At 41.0% G+C, this 17,196-nt stretch overlaps 1 protein-coding gene across 1 annotated transcript in view; it reads left to right on the forward strand.

Moving 5' to 3' along the window:
* The window catches only part of SNTB1 (syntrophin beta 1), a gene marked incomplete at its 5' end in the record, with an annotated part of 223,960 nt that overhangs the window by 162,749 nt on the left and 44,015 nt on the right, over positions 1–17,196 (forward strand). The gene's annotated exons all lie outside the window — the stretch shown is intronic.

Here is a 17,196-nt window from a genome sequence, read left to right on the forward strand (position 1 = left end):
TGAACCTGCTTATCAACAGTGCAGATACATTTACAAATAATAGCAATAATAATATCACCCAGGTTGTCTTTGAGCAGCGACTGCATGCTGACTCTTTTCATATATTATCTTATAATGAATCTGTATTCCTAAGCCAGCAGACCCTGAAAGTCATCACTTATGAGCACCTATTTTGTGCAAGGCATGGTGTTAGGCAGGAATGGTGGGTGTATAAACAAAGGCTTGGTCTCTGTTCTTAGGGAGTAGAGCAGCTGTGGGAAGGACCTGGGGCCATGTTAATGCTGTCACTCTGATTTCTTTTCCCAAGCTATGTGATATGTGGAAGATAGTAAAACTCACTTTGCGGTGATCTCCTGGGAGTTAGCCCTTCTGTTCATTTCAAAGGATTGAGCCTTTGCCATTGTCCCTATACCTGATGGCTGTCCCTTGAACTTGACCTTGAGTGCTCAGGAACACTGAGCTTTCAGGACAGCTTGACCTCCCAGTGACTCACATTCTAATAGGCGGTAAATGGGAATAATGATTGTCACAATAACAGCTTTCCTGCCAGGGAACCATGTCATCTGAGAAGCCCCAGTCAAATGGCACTTGAAAATAATACTTGAACACAGAGTTCGGCTGTTTTCCACCATTGTTCTTTGTTTGTACCAGTTCATGCGTGGGGCTCTGCCACACAGTTCAACACTCAGGGAACTGTTTGGTTTGGGATTGTCCCATCTCTCACAGATTTCAAAGGACTAAAGGGACAGTGCAGGTGGTAGGAGCTCTGAAATCATAATAAACAGAAACCACACATTTCTCCTTAGACTACCTTCTAAGTAACTGAGGTGGTCTCAACTCTCAAAGATCTCTTTCTTTCATCTCTTTCAATGTAAAATACATTTAAAATCATTACCGTTTGGATAGTTGAAAATTGTATTGGGTCAATAGCCTCTCGTGACTTTTAATGTCAAGGTTATTGAGGAAGACGACACTGCCCATCTGGATGATGTCATTTTAGAAGCCACAGTCTATAGCCCTCTCCACTTTGTACTCTCTCCAAATATGTGTGTTTTCATTAAAGAAACACGCATATGCCTGTTAGGGATCTTTCATTGTCAAGTGACAGAAAGCTCAACTCAGCTTGAGCATTATACTTACAGTGTCTACGGGTAAACGTCAGGCATGGTTGGATCCAGGGGTTCCGATAATGATAGGCTCTCCCCTCCATCTCTTTGCACCCTTTTCTACTTTGTTGGTTTATACTCAGGCCTGTCCTCTTCCTTGGCCTGACCATTCCAGATTGTGTTTTTCCTGACAGTTGGCTATCGCAAGTAAGTAGAGGCCTCTTTGCCCCCATAGTTCCAACAGAAGTCCTTATTATAAGCCTAATTGGACTGACTTAAATTGTATGATCAGCCCTGGCTTGGGGCTGAGATCAGCCTCAGCCAAGCTGAGAAATGAGGAGAGGCGATTCGCTCATGGAAAATGAGGCTGCTGTGCAAGGAAAGGACTAAACCGATTCTGGGAAAGCAAAAGCAACAGACATTCACGACAGAAGAAAAAGGCCAGGAGTTGATTGGAAAGAAAAATGTTCTACCTTGTTTAAGGTCTTGAGTCCTTGGAGATGTACTGTATGTTTCAGAATTCTGGCAGAAGTTGAATGACAAACTCAAAAGGGATGATTGGAAAAGACTTATTGCAGGAATAACTATAAGGTGTGGCCAAGGTAAGGGGAACCAATAAGAGATGGAGAAGTACCCCAGAGCTAACAATAGCAAGAGGTCACTACCACCCTTTACCCTGAAATGGCCAGGAAAAGGAGCAGTTACCTGAAAACAGCAAGAATTAAATAACTATAGAAAAGGATCACCCATTAAGAACTGTGGTCTTTGCGAGAGAAACAGCATTCTGCCAACCGCTATCCACTGATCTTTCACTGGTGTCTCCCACTGGCTGAAGCTGATGAGAAGCCAGAGGCACGGGGGCCCCAAGGGTGTACTTTTAAGGTCAGCTCAGAGGGCACAGAGCAGGGTGGGAAGGGGGAGAGCCTGGATTTGGGGGCCAAGGGTGGTTGTCCAGAACACACATTTCTCCTTAGACTACCTTTTAAGTAACTGAGGTGGTCTCAACCCTCAAAGATCTTTTTCTTTCATCTCTTTCAACATAAAATACATTTAAAATCCTTACTGTTTGGATAGTTGAAAATTGTGTTGGGTCAATATTAATGATATTGAAAATTTGTCCTTAGGTTCCATTTTCTCACTTATAAATGATCTGCTATTCCTTTTGCTCATCCCAAATTATCAGTAGAGACATTATTTCCATGGTGCAGTAATAAAGGTGCATAAAATATTCTGTTTTTAGAATATTTCTTTTCTTTTGATATCATTTCAGTTAATCATTACTAGATGTTTCTTTAAATTGTATTATGCATTGTATCCATAAAAGAAATAATAACTTATCATGGACAGTTATCAGAAGCAAGACTATCTTTTATTGCCTTCATCTTTAAAACTTCTCAAACAGTTACCACAGATCAAGTCTGCGGGAACCAACTCAAACTAGAATTTTTTTCTGAATAAACATTTAATACTGAATCCTAGTGTGGAGACATATGAGTGTTTTTTAGCAAAATGTTACAATGAATGGCAAACCCTCAATACTGTGACTTTCTTATATTATCACAAATATCAGCAAATTTGCTTGGTATTTAGAAAAAATATAAAGTATGATCCTATACTTCAGCTGCAGTTTTCCGTAAGTTGATGTCCTTTGTCTTTTCCTATACTGTTAACCTTTGATTTTATAGATTAATAACAGTAGCTCTGGAACAAGATTTGTACATATTATATTTAATTTTGAGCTTTTAGAACTGGCATTTACATGAACTAAAATGATATGAAACAACAACTTCTTTTAAAATCCTATTAAGTACAAATCCTAAAACCTCATCTATACTACACAGGGGGAAACGTTTTATTAGCATTATTCTTCTCTGTGAGATGGTCTGGGGATTGGAAGAATGGCTCCCGCAAAATGGCTAGTTCTTGAGTCAACAGAGAGAGTTCAGTGCACTCCAAGGGAGGACAAGGAGCGGGGGGGGGGGGGGGGGGGGATGAAAGTAATGGATTAATATAGCTCATAGGGAAGACAGGCCATAGACTTGTCTAAAGGGAGGTGATGGTTCATTCAGGAGGAAGGTGACAAGCAAGTCTAGCATCTTGGATAACATCCACTTATGGAAGATTTTGAAAGCTGGACAGATGGTTTGATTTTGATTTTGGTGGCCAGTAGGAAACCTTCATATGTAAAAGCAGAGAGAAGGAAACTTAGGGTTGATTGCTATGGGTGGAGTGTTCATGTCCCCCAAGATGCACATGTTGAAGTCCTAATCCTTCATGTGATGGTATTTAGAGGTGAGGTCTTTGGGAGGTAATTAGATTTAGATGAAGTCATAAGAGTATAGTGCCCATAATGGGATTGGTGCCCTTATAGGGAATGAAGAGACCAGAGCACTCTCTGTCCACCATATAAGGATACAACAAGAGGGTAGCTTTCTACAAACCAGGAAGGGGGCCCTCACAAGGATCCATGTTAGACTTCAAGCCTCCAAAATTGTGAGAAATAAATGTTTGTTGTTTAAGCCACCCAGTCTATGGTAATCTGCTATAGCAACCTGAACTAAGGCAGTGACTTAACCCAACCTCTTCTCTTTAAAAAGAAGGAATCTGGGCCCAGAGGATGAAGGCACTTCATCTAAAGTTACACTCTAAATAAAAATACAGAAATAATTAGAGAGAGGGACCATGCTGTGATATCATTATTCCTTTTCTTTAACTCAAAAGAATTTCCTGCAGCTCATTCACTGCAATGTTTTATTCTTTCCTTGAACTCTAGTAGCCGTTCCCTGCACTCCCTACAGTATCAAGGTCAGTGTTGGGCTAGTGGCCTTTGAACTGGGGCCATAATCCTGTCTTTGACTTCCTGGTTCTGTCAACTACACACAGTGATGTGTCCTGTACTGCTTTCTCCTGTCAGTGCCCTCATTATAGAAGGGCCAGGTGCCCAATATAAAGTCTTCCCCATTAACATCGCTGGTCTGTAATCCCTACCCTGAATTATTAAATACAGCATGTCTCAAACATACTTTTTATCATTGTTCTTAATTTAATCTTTTTACAGTTACCATTAAGTTGTTTAAACTGTCTGGGTACAGAAAAAAGAAAGATAAATGAAGCCCTGACTCTCTTGCTACCTAGAAAAATAATAAACAGGGATATGGCAGAATTGTTGGATTGGTTTGTGCTTGGATCATCAGGTTTGTGCCTTTGCTTAACCTTATCTCAACGTGCAAACTATTTCTTGTCAGAGTAAAAGCACAACACCACAAAACAATAAAAACCAGTTGGAAGCTCTGAGATGCAAGTTCAGTTCTCAGCTTTCCTCATATCTACTTCAGATTCTTTCAAAGGGTAGCATTTATATCACTGTGCCTACGAGGATATTCTTGGAGGAAAGGAAGCTGGTAATTAGTATTTATGATGTGCCTGGTCTGTTTCAGGCCATGTGCCGTAATCATCTCTGACCTATGAGGTAAGCTTGGAGAAATCGAGTTACTTTGCTAACATCACTCCTCTAGCAAGTGGCGGAACCAGATTTTGAGCCCTTCTTTCGCAGCTTGAGATGCCAGGGTGGTGAGGTTCTGGTGGGAGCCCTCTTCCTGGTTCACAGAGAGCCTTCTTCTCATGGTGTCCTCACATGGCAGAGAGAAAGGGCCAGCTCTCCCCCTGTTCTTATAAGGACACTAATCCCATGGTGGGGGCTCTACCTTTATGGCCTAATTACCTCCCAAAGGTCCCACCTCCAAATACCATCACATTGGCGCTTCAACATATGAATTTTGGTGGGACACAAGCATTTAGTCTACAGTGGGCAGAATTTACACACCAGCACTGACAGTGTCTAAAAATCTTTTACTAAAATATTTACTCTTCTAGCCACATCCATTCAATCTTCAACTGCTTTCCTTCCTCCCGTGACACAAATCAAGGAGAAGAGTTCCTCTCCTCTGTTCTTCTGCCTATTATTGACTATGCCAATCAATTGAACCTCTGGCTAGATCCATCCCTCCATATCCCCCACAACAATCCTCTACATTTATTTTATATTGTGAAGCCCAAAGAACAGGTCCTACAAAGACTGAAATCATCTTCAATAACATAGGTTAGGGGAAGACTAGATAATAAACACACATACACACACACACACACACACACACATACACACCCCACATACACAGCTGGCCATATTTTGCATGTTTCCATGTTTTAATTAGATAACACCAGTCTCTTAACATGGTTCCGATTACATTTACCATGATATATTAACTGTGATTAAATTTCATAAAGTAAAACCTTTGCTGCAAGCCCTACTCCACACCTCACTATGTAAACAGCAGATGTACATTCTGACCCACTGGTCAGGTCACTTCTTTCAAAGCCTGTCTCTGGTTCGTCACTGTGTGTCTGTTAATCAATTTACAGACAGACAGCCAAGCGAGTGGTTGTGTTTCCTCCTGTCTCCAATGGATAAAGCTATGTGGCATTGTACAAGAATGGATGATAGAGATGGGGAGCTGTCCCAGAAAGATGAAATGTATCTGGAATTATAGAAGAGCTGACCATGGGAATGTAGACACTGATACTCTTCAAGAGCCTCCTAATATATAGCCTGCAGAACGTGGTGAAGGGCAACTTCTAAACATAGATGAAGAGGGAAGGCTGAAGATGCCCCAGAAGAAGTGATGCCCATGGAAAACGTCACATGATGATGTGAGATATTTCACATCATTGAAAGTACAGAGTAGAATCTGTCGCTTGCTGATGCAAACTTAGAAAGGAGGATGACAGCTTTCCCAGGCCTAGAAAAGATGCTCGCTCTGTAGCGTAAGTTATGAGGAGCAGGCGACCAGCACAGTTCAGGCTATGCTTGAGAAGGTTTGGACAAGGAAACAAGGCAGTTTAATTCTCCACCTTTTTAATATTTTAAATTATAGATTATAGTAGTAAATAAACATTAGTGTTACCCTTTCACTTTCCTATGCATTGATAACTGACAAAACAATTTTAATATTTTAATAAACCTTTTCAAAGGCCACAGAACAAGATTAATTTCTCCCACTGATTGTTAAGATGACATAGTATGGTTTCTGCTTGCACCATCATTTTTATTGGCCAGCACTACTGTGCAAAGGCAGGACAGCTACCTCCACCTCTCTCTTTATCTCTTGTCTATCTATTCACTCTCTCCCTCCATCTCTCTCTCTCTCTCTCTCTCTCTCTCTCTCTCTCTCTTTCTCTGTCTCTCTCTCTCTCCTCATCTATGTATATATCTTTTCCTATATCTGCCCATTCATTTATCTTACCATCCATATCTATGTATCCATTCATCCATCATGCATATCTATATTTATCTCTATTCACCTGTCTCTAATAACATATATATCTATCAACATATCTATTTATATCCATGTATCTATTTTCTGTATTCTCACATAATTCACTAGACTATTATGAATTTTAGACCAAGTAATAGCAATTTATTTATCCCAAAAGAATTCCAGCTAAATATAACCAACCCAGTAATTTCATACTCTGGCTACATTGCCCACCTGCAGCAGAAGAGTCCCAAGTGTAAATGTAAAGTAGCCCTGGCCTGAGTAAAACAGGCTGCTGGTAATCAAGACCTTGGCAGTGTAATTAATGGAATGATATTTCTGGAGCCTCCAAATATATCAGCTCCACCATCTGCCTACAAATCACCCAAGTAGGAAATCCCCACCGCTTCTTCCAGGGAGAAAATAGTCTCTGAGCTGAGGGAACTCCCACCTGATAAACGGAAATAGAACCACTGTCCAGGCTACCCTGAATTGCGTCATCCCTAAATCAAGACTCTTTGCTCTGCTGGGAAACACAGGCTGTTAATGCAATTAAGTGCTAATAAGTCTGCTGTGTGGCTTTAAAAGGCAGTCATCAAGTTCCTGAGTGCGTCACCTCTGAGATGGGGCAAGACCCAGGAAAACCTGGCAGCAGTTTGCTTATCTTTCTGCTAAGTGTTTAAAGTAAATGCACCAATATATGAATATAATTCAGATTCCCTTATCTTGCAGTCTCTCCAGTAAAAACTGGGATTTAACATTTGAATGGATGGGTGGGTAGTTGGCAGCAGCAGCCATAATGAAAACACGAAAATATGCCCATTTTTTTTACATGACTTCACAGTGCAATTTAGTTATGTGAGTCATTCTCACCAAGGTGGAAACGTCAGAGCTGCCCATGGAGGAGAGACAGGGACAGGTACATTTTGTTTTTGTAAGCGGATTCCCATTTACAAATGGGCCTGATTCGGTTTCTTTGGAGAAGATTGTAGGACCTGAGATAAAAAGTTCTCTGTGCCTGGTTGTATGGCTAGCAGACTTTGCTAAACTTTATCTTATTGGTCATTATAGATTGTCCTTCCTTTATGAGATAGATAATCCATTGATGAATGTATTTGAAGTCTTTAGAGGCCCAGTCTGAGATGGTGGGCTTCTCAGGGAGGACTCTGTTAACAGATAAACTGAGGTATATTGAAAATCTTGAGTTTGGGCAAAAATGGACTCCAATTGGGTAGCACTAAACAGGAAGTTAGCATGGACAGAAGCTCAAATAGAAAAAAATGCAGAAGCAAAGTTAGGAAAGTATTGATTGGTTATAGCTTAAAGCCTAATCAGCTGTTTATGGTGGGTTGTCCTTGGTTTTGATTGTGTAACCTTATCGCATTTATAGACTTAGAATTGTCAGTTGCCATGACATCGGACCCACCTCAGTCTAATGGCCTCTTGATTGAATTAACCCAGCAACTCTTAGGAGAAACCTTTAAGGAAGTGAGAGAAGCAGCATAGACAGGGAGGTCACTAGGCATAGAAGCGGTATCAGCTAAAATCTAGCCTCAGCCCAATCCCACAAGGAGCTCAGCCTGTGGATGGCAGCACAGAGCTCTCCAACCTCAAGCCAAGGCAGTCAGCATTTGGTGCCCCGTAAGGCAGCCATTAGCTGTGGACCACTCCCGTCAGCCAAGGGCAATTCTTTAGAGAAGGAGAAGGCTTAACCTGTGATCAGTCAATATCCACATGAGGTGAGGGTTGGATGCACCCACCTAATACAGGGAATTTTGGCAGAGGACCAACAATATCTACTAAAATCACTGGTGTGTTTACATCGGGGGAGGGTAATTCCAGCAGATGTCATGGGACTTTAAGTGGCAGAGAGACAAAGATATCTCTGTGACGTGCACATGGTTACAACCACTACCTACAAGTTTACTTTTAGTGACAACTGTATTCAAATTTTAGTACCTCACCCTGGTACTTATTCACTCCTTCCTCCCTCACACCATGGACTAATTATTTTTTAGGGGTTTGAAATTCTCTTTGCATTGTTACAATTTTGGCTTGGACCTTTTATTCTAACAGGACTAGGTTGCCATACTACAAATGCCATGCAAAGTAACACATTTCATTTTTCCATCTTAAAACTCCTTCAAGTTGGTATTTTCAGGTCCTATAAACCGAATCAATTCCCTGGTTTATCAAGTGAATAAATTTGAAATTCTTTATATTGATTTGATTGAGAATTAGGGAAAGAAATATAGGTGTATCTAGAGTTCTAGAATATGAGTTAAGAACATCCATATTTATATATGGTCTGTGTTGAGATAGAAGTGGGGTTCTTCATGGAGCCATAGAGGTCAAACAGAACTCTCAGAATTACTCCTACTCACATCCCTTTCTAAAGAATTTGGAGAGGCCCCCAAATATTCCTTGATCCATTTTAACATGCAGGTTGTAACCTTCCAGAGAAAAGAGATGATTTAGGTCTATTGCCCCAGTGCCTAGGCAGTGTCTGGAAAATAGTAGGTGGGCAGTCTAATTTGTCCAATGAATGACTCAGTGGGCCAGTGGTGTCAACCAGAACTTGTAGACACTGCAACACATTTTCTGGGAATAGATTACAGTTTTACATTATGTGTTCAGAGTGGTCAGGTCCAGACACCTGACCCTCATTTCTTTGTTCTAAGCAATCATCCTTTCACATAAGAACTCTCAGACCATGAACTTGGTGCAGCTCAGGGATCCTTACTTGAAAATGTCAAGTGTCTCAATTTGAGTCAGATACAGGGCAGGTGCGATGGACTTTGAGTGGCTGTTCTTTATTTTCAATCAAGTTATCATTCTTTTTAATGAAAAGAACACTAGATTAGAAATCAGAAAATGTGGCTTCTAAGCCCAGTTGCTCTGTTGCGAGTTGCTTTGTTGCTCCAGTAACACAGCTCAGATACATGTCTCACTTATTCCATGAGCATTAAGTACCATAGATTGCTATAAGAGTTTTAAGCTAGAATATACAGAAAAAAAAATAAAATATGAATTGGCAACTTTATGTCACTTGATCATACCAAGTTTACATTAGGTATGAGACTAAAACTCGTGTCTGTGATCTCCAGGGCATAGTGCACTGTACCGAGGTGCACCTAACTATGCTCATCTATATGAATAATAGACAAATATATAAATTGACCATCCATTCACAACACCCACAGCCAATCAGGACTGAGTATGCAAATTAACCCAACAAAGATGGCAGGCACGTGGCCAGTGCACATGCGCTGGCGCCAAGCGGCCAGGGTCCTGGGGATGCCACTGGAATGTCCAGTCCTGTCAGCCCAGCCTGGGGGTAGCTGGAATTCCCAGTCCTTTTGGTTTCTGCAGTCCCTGGACTGGAAGCAGAAACCAAGAGCGCAGGGAGGACCAGGAATTCTGGGAATTATAGTTCTGGTGGCAGCCCCTGGACCAGAAGCAGAAGCCCAGAGCACAGGGAGCACCAGGAATGCTGGGAATCATAGTTCTGGTGGCAGATGCGTTGCGGGATCTCCTATACACTCCAGGGGTGGGCAAACTTTTTGACTCGAGGGCCACAATGGGCTCTTAAACTGGACCAGAGGGCCAGAACAAAAGCATGGATGGAGTGTTTGTGTGAACTAATATAAATTCAAAGTAAACATCCCTGCATAAAAGGGTACGGTCTTTTTTTTTTTTTTTAGTTTTATTCATTTCAAACGGGCCAGATCCACCCCACGGGCTATAGTTTGCCCATGGCTGCACTAGACTAAAGCAAAGTGAGCCTGGAGCAAGTTACTATTGCAGGTGGGGGATGGAGGGAAAGCAAAAGTGAGAGACATAAGTAAAGTCAGAGTGTTGAGGAAAATTTAAAGGAAGATATCCTGCAACTACTAGGAAATCTCCACCAATGGAGCAAAGAAAAAAAAAAGACCTCTATTATTCTGTGAGCACCAAACCAAACTGGGTTGGGGTCTCAGACAATTCGCTCATATCATTGCAAAGACAGACTGAAACTCCTGGATTAGAGAGGGCTCCCCTGAGGGCTCCCAGATTGGAGAGGCGCAGGTCGGGCTGAGGGACCCACCCCCCGTGCACCAATTTTGTGCACCAGGCCCCTAGTAAAGCTTTATAAGAACTACTCAGAATTATGCAAATATATGATCCTTTCATTGCTGTTGCACCACTGGGAAACCGGTGGACTACTGGTCTAGAACTCTGCTGAGAACAAAGTTAGGGATGGGTATTGGGAGTACCGTGTAGAGAGGGAGAGTCAAAGAGTGGAAGAGATCTCTAGGAAAGTAAGAAGAGAGAATTAGTAAAGAGTGAATCCTTGGGAGCATCAGTAAGAGGAAAAAGTTGGGATTGGAGTTGGTTCCTGGTTATAATGACCCATTGGCTAAGGCCCCTGTTGCCCTAAGTAAAACTGACATTTTCCTACTTTCCGGAAAGACTTCTAAAATAACACTGGCAATACTTATCATTGCACTTATTTGCCAAACAACTTAATTATGGTTCCAAAACATGTGGCTGCATAGTTCACTTACCTCTCTCCTTCCTCTCTCACCTCTCTACCTCCCCACTCCTCGCTGTGTGTTCTCTCATTCTCTGCTCTGCATACAGACAGACTAAATCTTGTATAAATTATGACTTAATTGATTCTTCTTAGTTGGGTTTCCTAGACTCTTTACTATAACTCCTTTTCCCTAGTTTGTTGTCTACTGGCAGGGCTTCTCTCTGCTCAATTGCACCTCCACTAATGGGAATGAAAAAAGGAGAAATCGAAGTCACCCAAATTGGATTCTTGTCAGAGGCATTGGGAAAATGTGTGTTTGGGGACTCCATCGGTGATGATGGAGCAGGTAGGCATGTCTGTGCTTCCCAAGAACTTCAGATGAACATTAACTTTTGTATACCCAGATCTCCCAACACAGACACACAATACACACCAAAATGCTCTGCAGTCAATAGCAGTCAGTCAGCGATTTTCAACCGACATGCCGCAAGAGTTTTAAAACATGCAATACATGAATGTTTAGGTAGGGGCACTGACCTCTTTTCCCTTAGACTGTCAAATAAAAATAGAACAACAGCCAACACAACAAAAGCCGTCCAGTGTGAATACCCTGTCTTGAACCGTAAATCATAGGTCATATACTAAAGTTGCAACTTATTGGTCACACCACATAATAAGGTAGCATCTGATTAATTCTTGGTACCAGAAATCCTTATATACAAGTATAAGCACCTGATTTTGTTTTAAAGTCACTTTGGACCAAAAAGGAATAGGTTATAATAATAATTATTATTTTGTAAATCAGTCAAATCTGCACAAAATATATTTTTGGAGTGCTGCAGAATTTTAATAATTAACTTATGTGTGCCATGAGATGGAACAGTTTGAAAATAACTGGTCCAGGGGTAAATATCCAAAATATAGAAAGCAATATTATAACTCAATATAAAAAAAATAAATAATTTGATTTAAAAAATGGGGAGAGGGCCTGAAGATGCAGTTTTCCAAAGAAGACATAAGCTGGCCAACAACAGACACACGAAAAGATGCTCAATGTCACTAATCATGCAAATCAAAACCACAGTGAGATATCTCCTCACACCTGTCAGAAAGGTTATTATTTTAAAATGAGTAAATAACAAGTGTTGGCAAGGATGTGGAAAAAGGGTACTTTTGTACACTGTTGGTGGGGGTGTAAATTGGTGCAACATTATGGGAAATGGTAGGTTTGAGGAGGTTCTTCAAAAAATTAAAATGAACTACCATACAATTTAGCAATTCCATTTCTCAGTATGTATCTTAAGAAATATAAAACATATATAGCCCTATGTTTATTGCAGCATTATTTACAATAGCTAAGATATGGAAGCATTCTAAATGTCCATCGATACATATACACAACAGAATATTATTAAGCCATAAAAAAGAATGAAATATTGCCATTTGTGACAACATGGATGGACCTAGAGAGTATTATACTAAGAGAAATAAGACAGAGAAAGACAAATACTTATGCATGGAATCTAAAAAATAATAAGAAAATAAACAAACTAAACAGAATGGAAAGATTTAAGTAGATCATATGTTATCCATTGCTTAATTTCACAGCAAAAGTCCTTAAATAAAGTAGCATATTATGTGATGCCTGGAAAGATGTTGTAAGTCAAAGTTATGTAAATAAAATCTCATTATAAACAGTACATATATGTACAATTCACATAGATGTATAATTTTAACTGAAACCTTATTAAACTTGTAGAAGTAATTCCATATTTAATCAACTATAACTTACTAAAAACATCTCTTTAAAGTTTAGATAAACTTGATTAAGTAAAGTAATTGTAACTAAACGTATAAACATGAATTTTAAGCAAAGACATAAAATAATATACTCATGATTCTTATTTTCTAGTTCACTGAGATTAGAAGTTGAAGGAATAAGAAGGAATTTAGGATTCATGATAATTTTATAGAAACCAATCCATAGAATTGTATTTTGTTGTTTTCTCCATTTTATGTTTTTACTTTTCTTGTAACAAACAAGGACCTTAATAATAGCTGGGAGGCATTCAAGTTTCTGGAAGCTTCACCCTAGACCCTGATATTCTGAGAAAGTGGACCTTAAAGTGTAGGAGTCAACTTCACCTGGTATGTGTTATTTCATTTGATCCATTCCCACATTGTTTTTCCTCCGTTTCAAGCTTCAAGGTTTTAGATTGAATAAAACTAGGTTGAAAGGTAATTTTATCCAGAACTCAATAGCCATAAGTTCAGAATAGAACTGTCACAGGAAATTTGTTTTTTATTTTTCCATCATCTTTTAGGGGTTGCATATCTTTTTTATTATAAATAATCAAGTGATTTTTATTTTTATTTTTTTAAAAAATATATTTTATTGATTTTTTACAGAGAGGAAGGGAGAGAGATAGAGTTAGAAACATCGATGAGAGAGAAACATCGATCAGCTGCCCCCTGCACACCCCGCACCGGGGAAGTGCCCGCAACCCAGGCACATGCCCCCGACCGGAATCGACCCTGGGACCCTTCAGTCCGCAGGCCGACGCTCCATCCACTGAGCCAAACCGGCCTCGGCAATCAAGTGATTTTTAAACAACAAATGTATGATTGATTATTGGCTTGTTCATTTGAGAAACTTTATTGAGCACCTATAATTCCTTCACTCAGTCAGTGAAGGACTGCTGAGTACATACAACACGCCAGGCAGGTTTAAGTACTGGGGATATGACAGTGAGCAGCCAGACAGGTTCCTTGCTGCATTGGAGCTGACATTTTAGCAGGGGAGATGGATAATATAAAGAGAAACACAAAATAAAGATAGTGAGAAGTGCTAGAAAGGGAATGAGAGATGTTGATGTAAGGGACTGACTAGGGAAGTGATTTTAGATTAATTATTTATAATGGGCAAGGCAGTGGACCAGAAATACCAAGATATTCTCAAGGAATTCACTAACAAACGGAGAAGACAGACACGGAAACAAAGAATTTCAAATATAGACCCACCCATGCTATAATTTCTCTATTAAATCCTATAAAAGCTCATAGGAAGGAATCAGCGAACTTGGCCTACGAGGATAAGAAAGGAATTAAGCTGAATCTTAAACATCAGGTAGAAAAAGATCAGGTATCAGGAATACCATGTGCAAAGGTTTAGGCGCCAAATGCATGACCTCATTTAAGACCAGCCGTTCATCTTGGGTGGCTAGAACACACAATATATCTATTTTCAGGTGATACTGCCTTTCTTAGCAACCCCCTTAGGCAATTGTACCTTCACTCAGATGCTGCTGTATTACATTTTTAGAATTGCCTTCCAAGACAATTTCTAAGCAATGTATGAAAATCAACTTTAGAGTCACATGGGCATCCCCCTTGGTCTAACTGCATTCTATTTTTCACTTTCACCCTGATTGGCTCAGCTCAGCACCCTCCACCCCCTGTAGACAATAACTCCAGCCTCTCAGAGCCAGGTACCTGGAGGTGAGTTTTGAGCCTCTGAATATTTGGCTCATGCTGTTGTGCCAACTAAGGCTGGCCACTAGGGGCGCCACATCCAAACTGCGGGAGGAAGGTGAATGCCTTAAAAAAAAAACTTTTTTTTAATGCCATAAATTCTTGATGGAAAACAATTCAACATTTTTTGAGTGCTTCCCACTGGGCAAGGTGCTCTATTCTACTTTATTATTAGTTCTAGTGAGTTTTACATATTCAGTCTATCTTCGCCCAGTATATATCAGTCTGTGAGCTCAGGACTATCTTAGAGACCTGAAGCATATTGCTTCTTATGAACTATAGTCTAGAACTTTATGTATTGTACCAAAGTCAGTTTATAAGTGAACAGTCTAATCTCTCTTCCACAAAAAATGTTCTTCTTTGATATCCCAACTCAAAGAACTACACAAGGTATAATAAACAATTGTCTTGATCAGTTTGGGCTGCTCTAAGAAAATACCACAGAAATGTATTAACAACAGAAATGGTTTTCTCACAGTTCTGGAGGCTGGAAGTCCCAGGTCAGGGTGCCAGCATGCTCGGATGAGGGCTGTCTTCAGGACTGTGGACTTCTCGCTGTGTCCTCACGTGGGGGAAAGCGAGAGAGAGGTTTATAGGATCTCCTTTATAAGACCACTGATTACATTCATGTGGGTTCTGCCCTCACATTCTAATCACCTCCCTAAGGCCCCGCCTCCTAATACCATCCCTTTGGGCATTAGATTTTCAACATATGAATTGGGGGTAACAACCATTCAGACCATAGCAACAATGAAATATTTGCTTAGTGCTTTATAGAGTGGTTTCATATACATTATGTCCTTTAACACTCCTGAGAACACACTGATTCTACACCGTTGAACTCCCAGAGCCCAGCTGAATCCTGTTCTCTTGATGAGTGAGCACGTGCCGAGGCACAGGTTGTGTGCCCAGTTGAAAGGGGTGAGCCACCTGTTCTGCAAGAGCCACATTCCACTTCAGGCAGAACACAGGCACCAGCAGAGGTGTCCTGCATGCCTCATGGTTGTCACGGTGCAAAGTGCTTACTGGGATTTTGCCAAAAAAAAAAAAAGGTGCGATCATTGAGAATAAAAACTACTCTTTGAATTGTGCTGACAAAGACGGCTGATCCTCAGTGTGCGTATGATTACTTTGACCTTTTGTTTTTAAGTAGTTTTATGAAAATGTGAGCACTGCATGCTCTGTCATTTTAAACACGGTGGTATTCTTTTTCCTATTCAAACCAGTCCCATAAAAAGCAAGCAAATTTTAAGTACCCATTATGGGTCGGGTCATCATCTCTAAAATCACTAACAGCTGGTAGTCTCTGACCTCATTTTTTTACCCGTAAATAAAAGAGAAACTGTTAGTAATAGCATGGCAGTCCTACCCATATGGCCTATTAAATAATTACGTTGAACTATGACAGACCTGGTGGTCTGAGGAAGCCTTTCTTTCCTAATACACTTTTCCTCTCTCACTAGGGGTTGTTGTCCTCCAAGAAAAGGCGATGGGAGGTATGGGAGCAGCCTTTGTGAGCCAAAGAAGGCATTCCCGGGAGGATTTGAGAGGCTCTGCTCTGGGGTGAACAGTTAGTTTTTCAAGGGCTATTTATTATTACATTCAGTTAAGACAGAAATTGGTGAGAAGGAAAGAAGAAAAGAGGAAGGAAGAAGGGAGAAGGAAGGAAGGAAGGAAGGAAGGAAGGAAGGAAGGAAGGAAGGGGAAATACATGCTATAATCCTTTTACCTTCATTAGATTTAAACCAGCTTGTGTTATTTAGGGGCTAAAAGAGAACATTTGAATTTAACAATACATGCTTAAACTGCTCAGATCCCTGGAAATATGATAATGCCACTTGGATGTTCCACTTTCTCTTATTTTGGTGATAAACCCAATACATTCTTCATGCGAGTGAAAGGTATGAAGCCCACGGGGTCCTGCCAAGGGATTTTGCCCCCCTCAGTTTTTAATGAGGCCCCGTACTTGTCATCTTGCTCCAGTGGCCACTGTGAGTGCAAGGGGCTCCACGTGTGCTGTGGGGCTGACGCCAGGCTGCTGACCTCTGCATAGGATGGGATTCCGCTGAGGCTCTGCCTCAAGCCCCAGCGTATTGTTGCATCCCTCATGCTGGCTCTTGGCTCTCATGCTAATGTGCAGCTGATGAGTTGCAGGGTGTACATATTAACCCGGGCTCTGGCACGGCTAATGCCAGACACACAATGAGATGGTCCGGGGAGCAGGGCAGGAAGACCCCCAGGGCACTGGCATCTTCACAGAACTGAGCGATTAGGAAAGCTGTGTTGCAGAATCACGGTGCCATTGCTTGGGGCTGGGGGGGCGGTGGTGTCGGGCGGCGGAGGGGGAGTGATAAGCAATCGAGATGTGGAAAAATCATGCTGTCTTATATCTTCCCTGAAATAAAAAATCCCTCCACACCAGAGAGGTGCTTTATGGACTATGAAATAGGGAGGAAAAGTCGAAATGTTTAAAGAGTCAGGTAATAGCTTTTATTGCCAAAGAGCAGCTAAGTTCCTGATCTGCTGTTGAGTAACTGTAGACTTAAGACCTTCAGATATGGCCATGGGACACTGACCACAATGACACTGGTGACATTTCAAGGCAGTGCTGTACCATCTTGTGTTGTTTTTTGTGTATGTGTGTGTGTTTGTGTGGGTTTTGTTTTTTGCCCCAGGAGACAGCACTCAGAGCCATGGTACAAAAGGGCATGCTGCTCTGGCCTTGGAATCA

Source organism: Myotis davidii, unplaced genomic scaffold (assembly GCF_000327345.1).
Source record: "Myotis davidii unplaced genomic scaffold, ASM32734v1 scaffold1, whole genome shotgun sequence".
Taxonomy (NCBI): Eukaryota; Metazoa; Chordata; class Mammalia; order Chiroptera; family Vespertilionidae; genus Myotis; species Myotis davidii.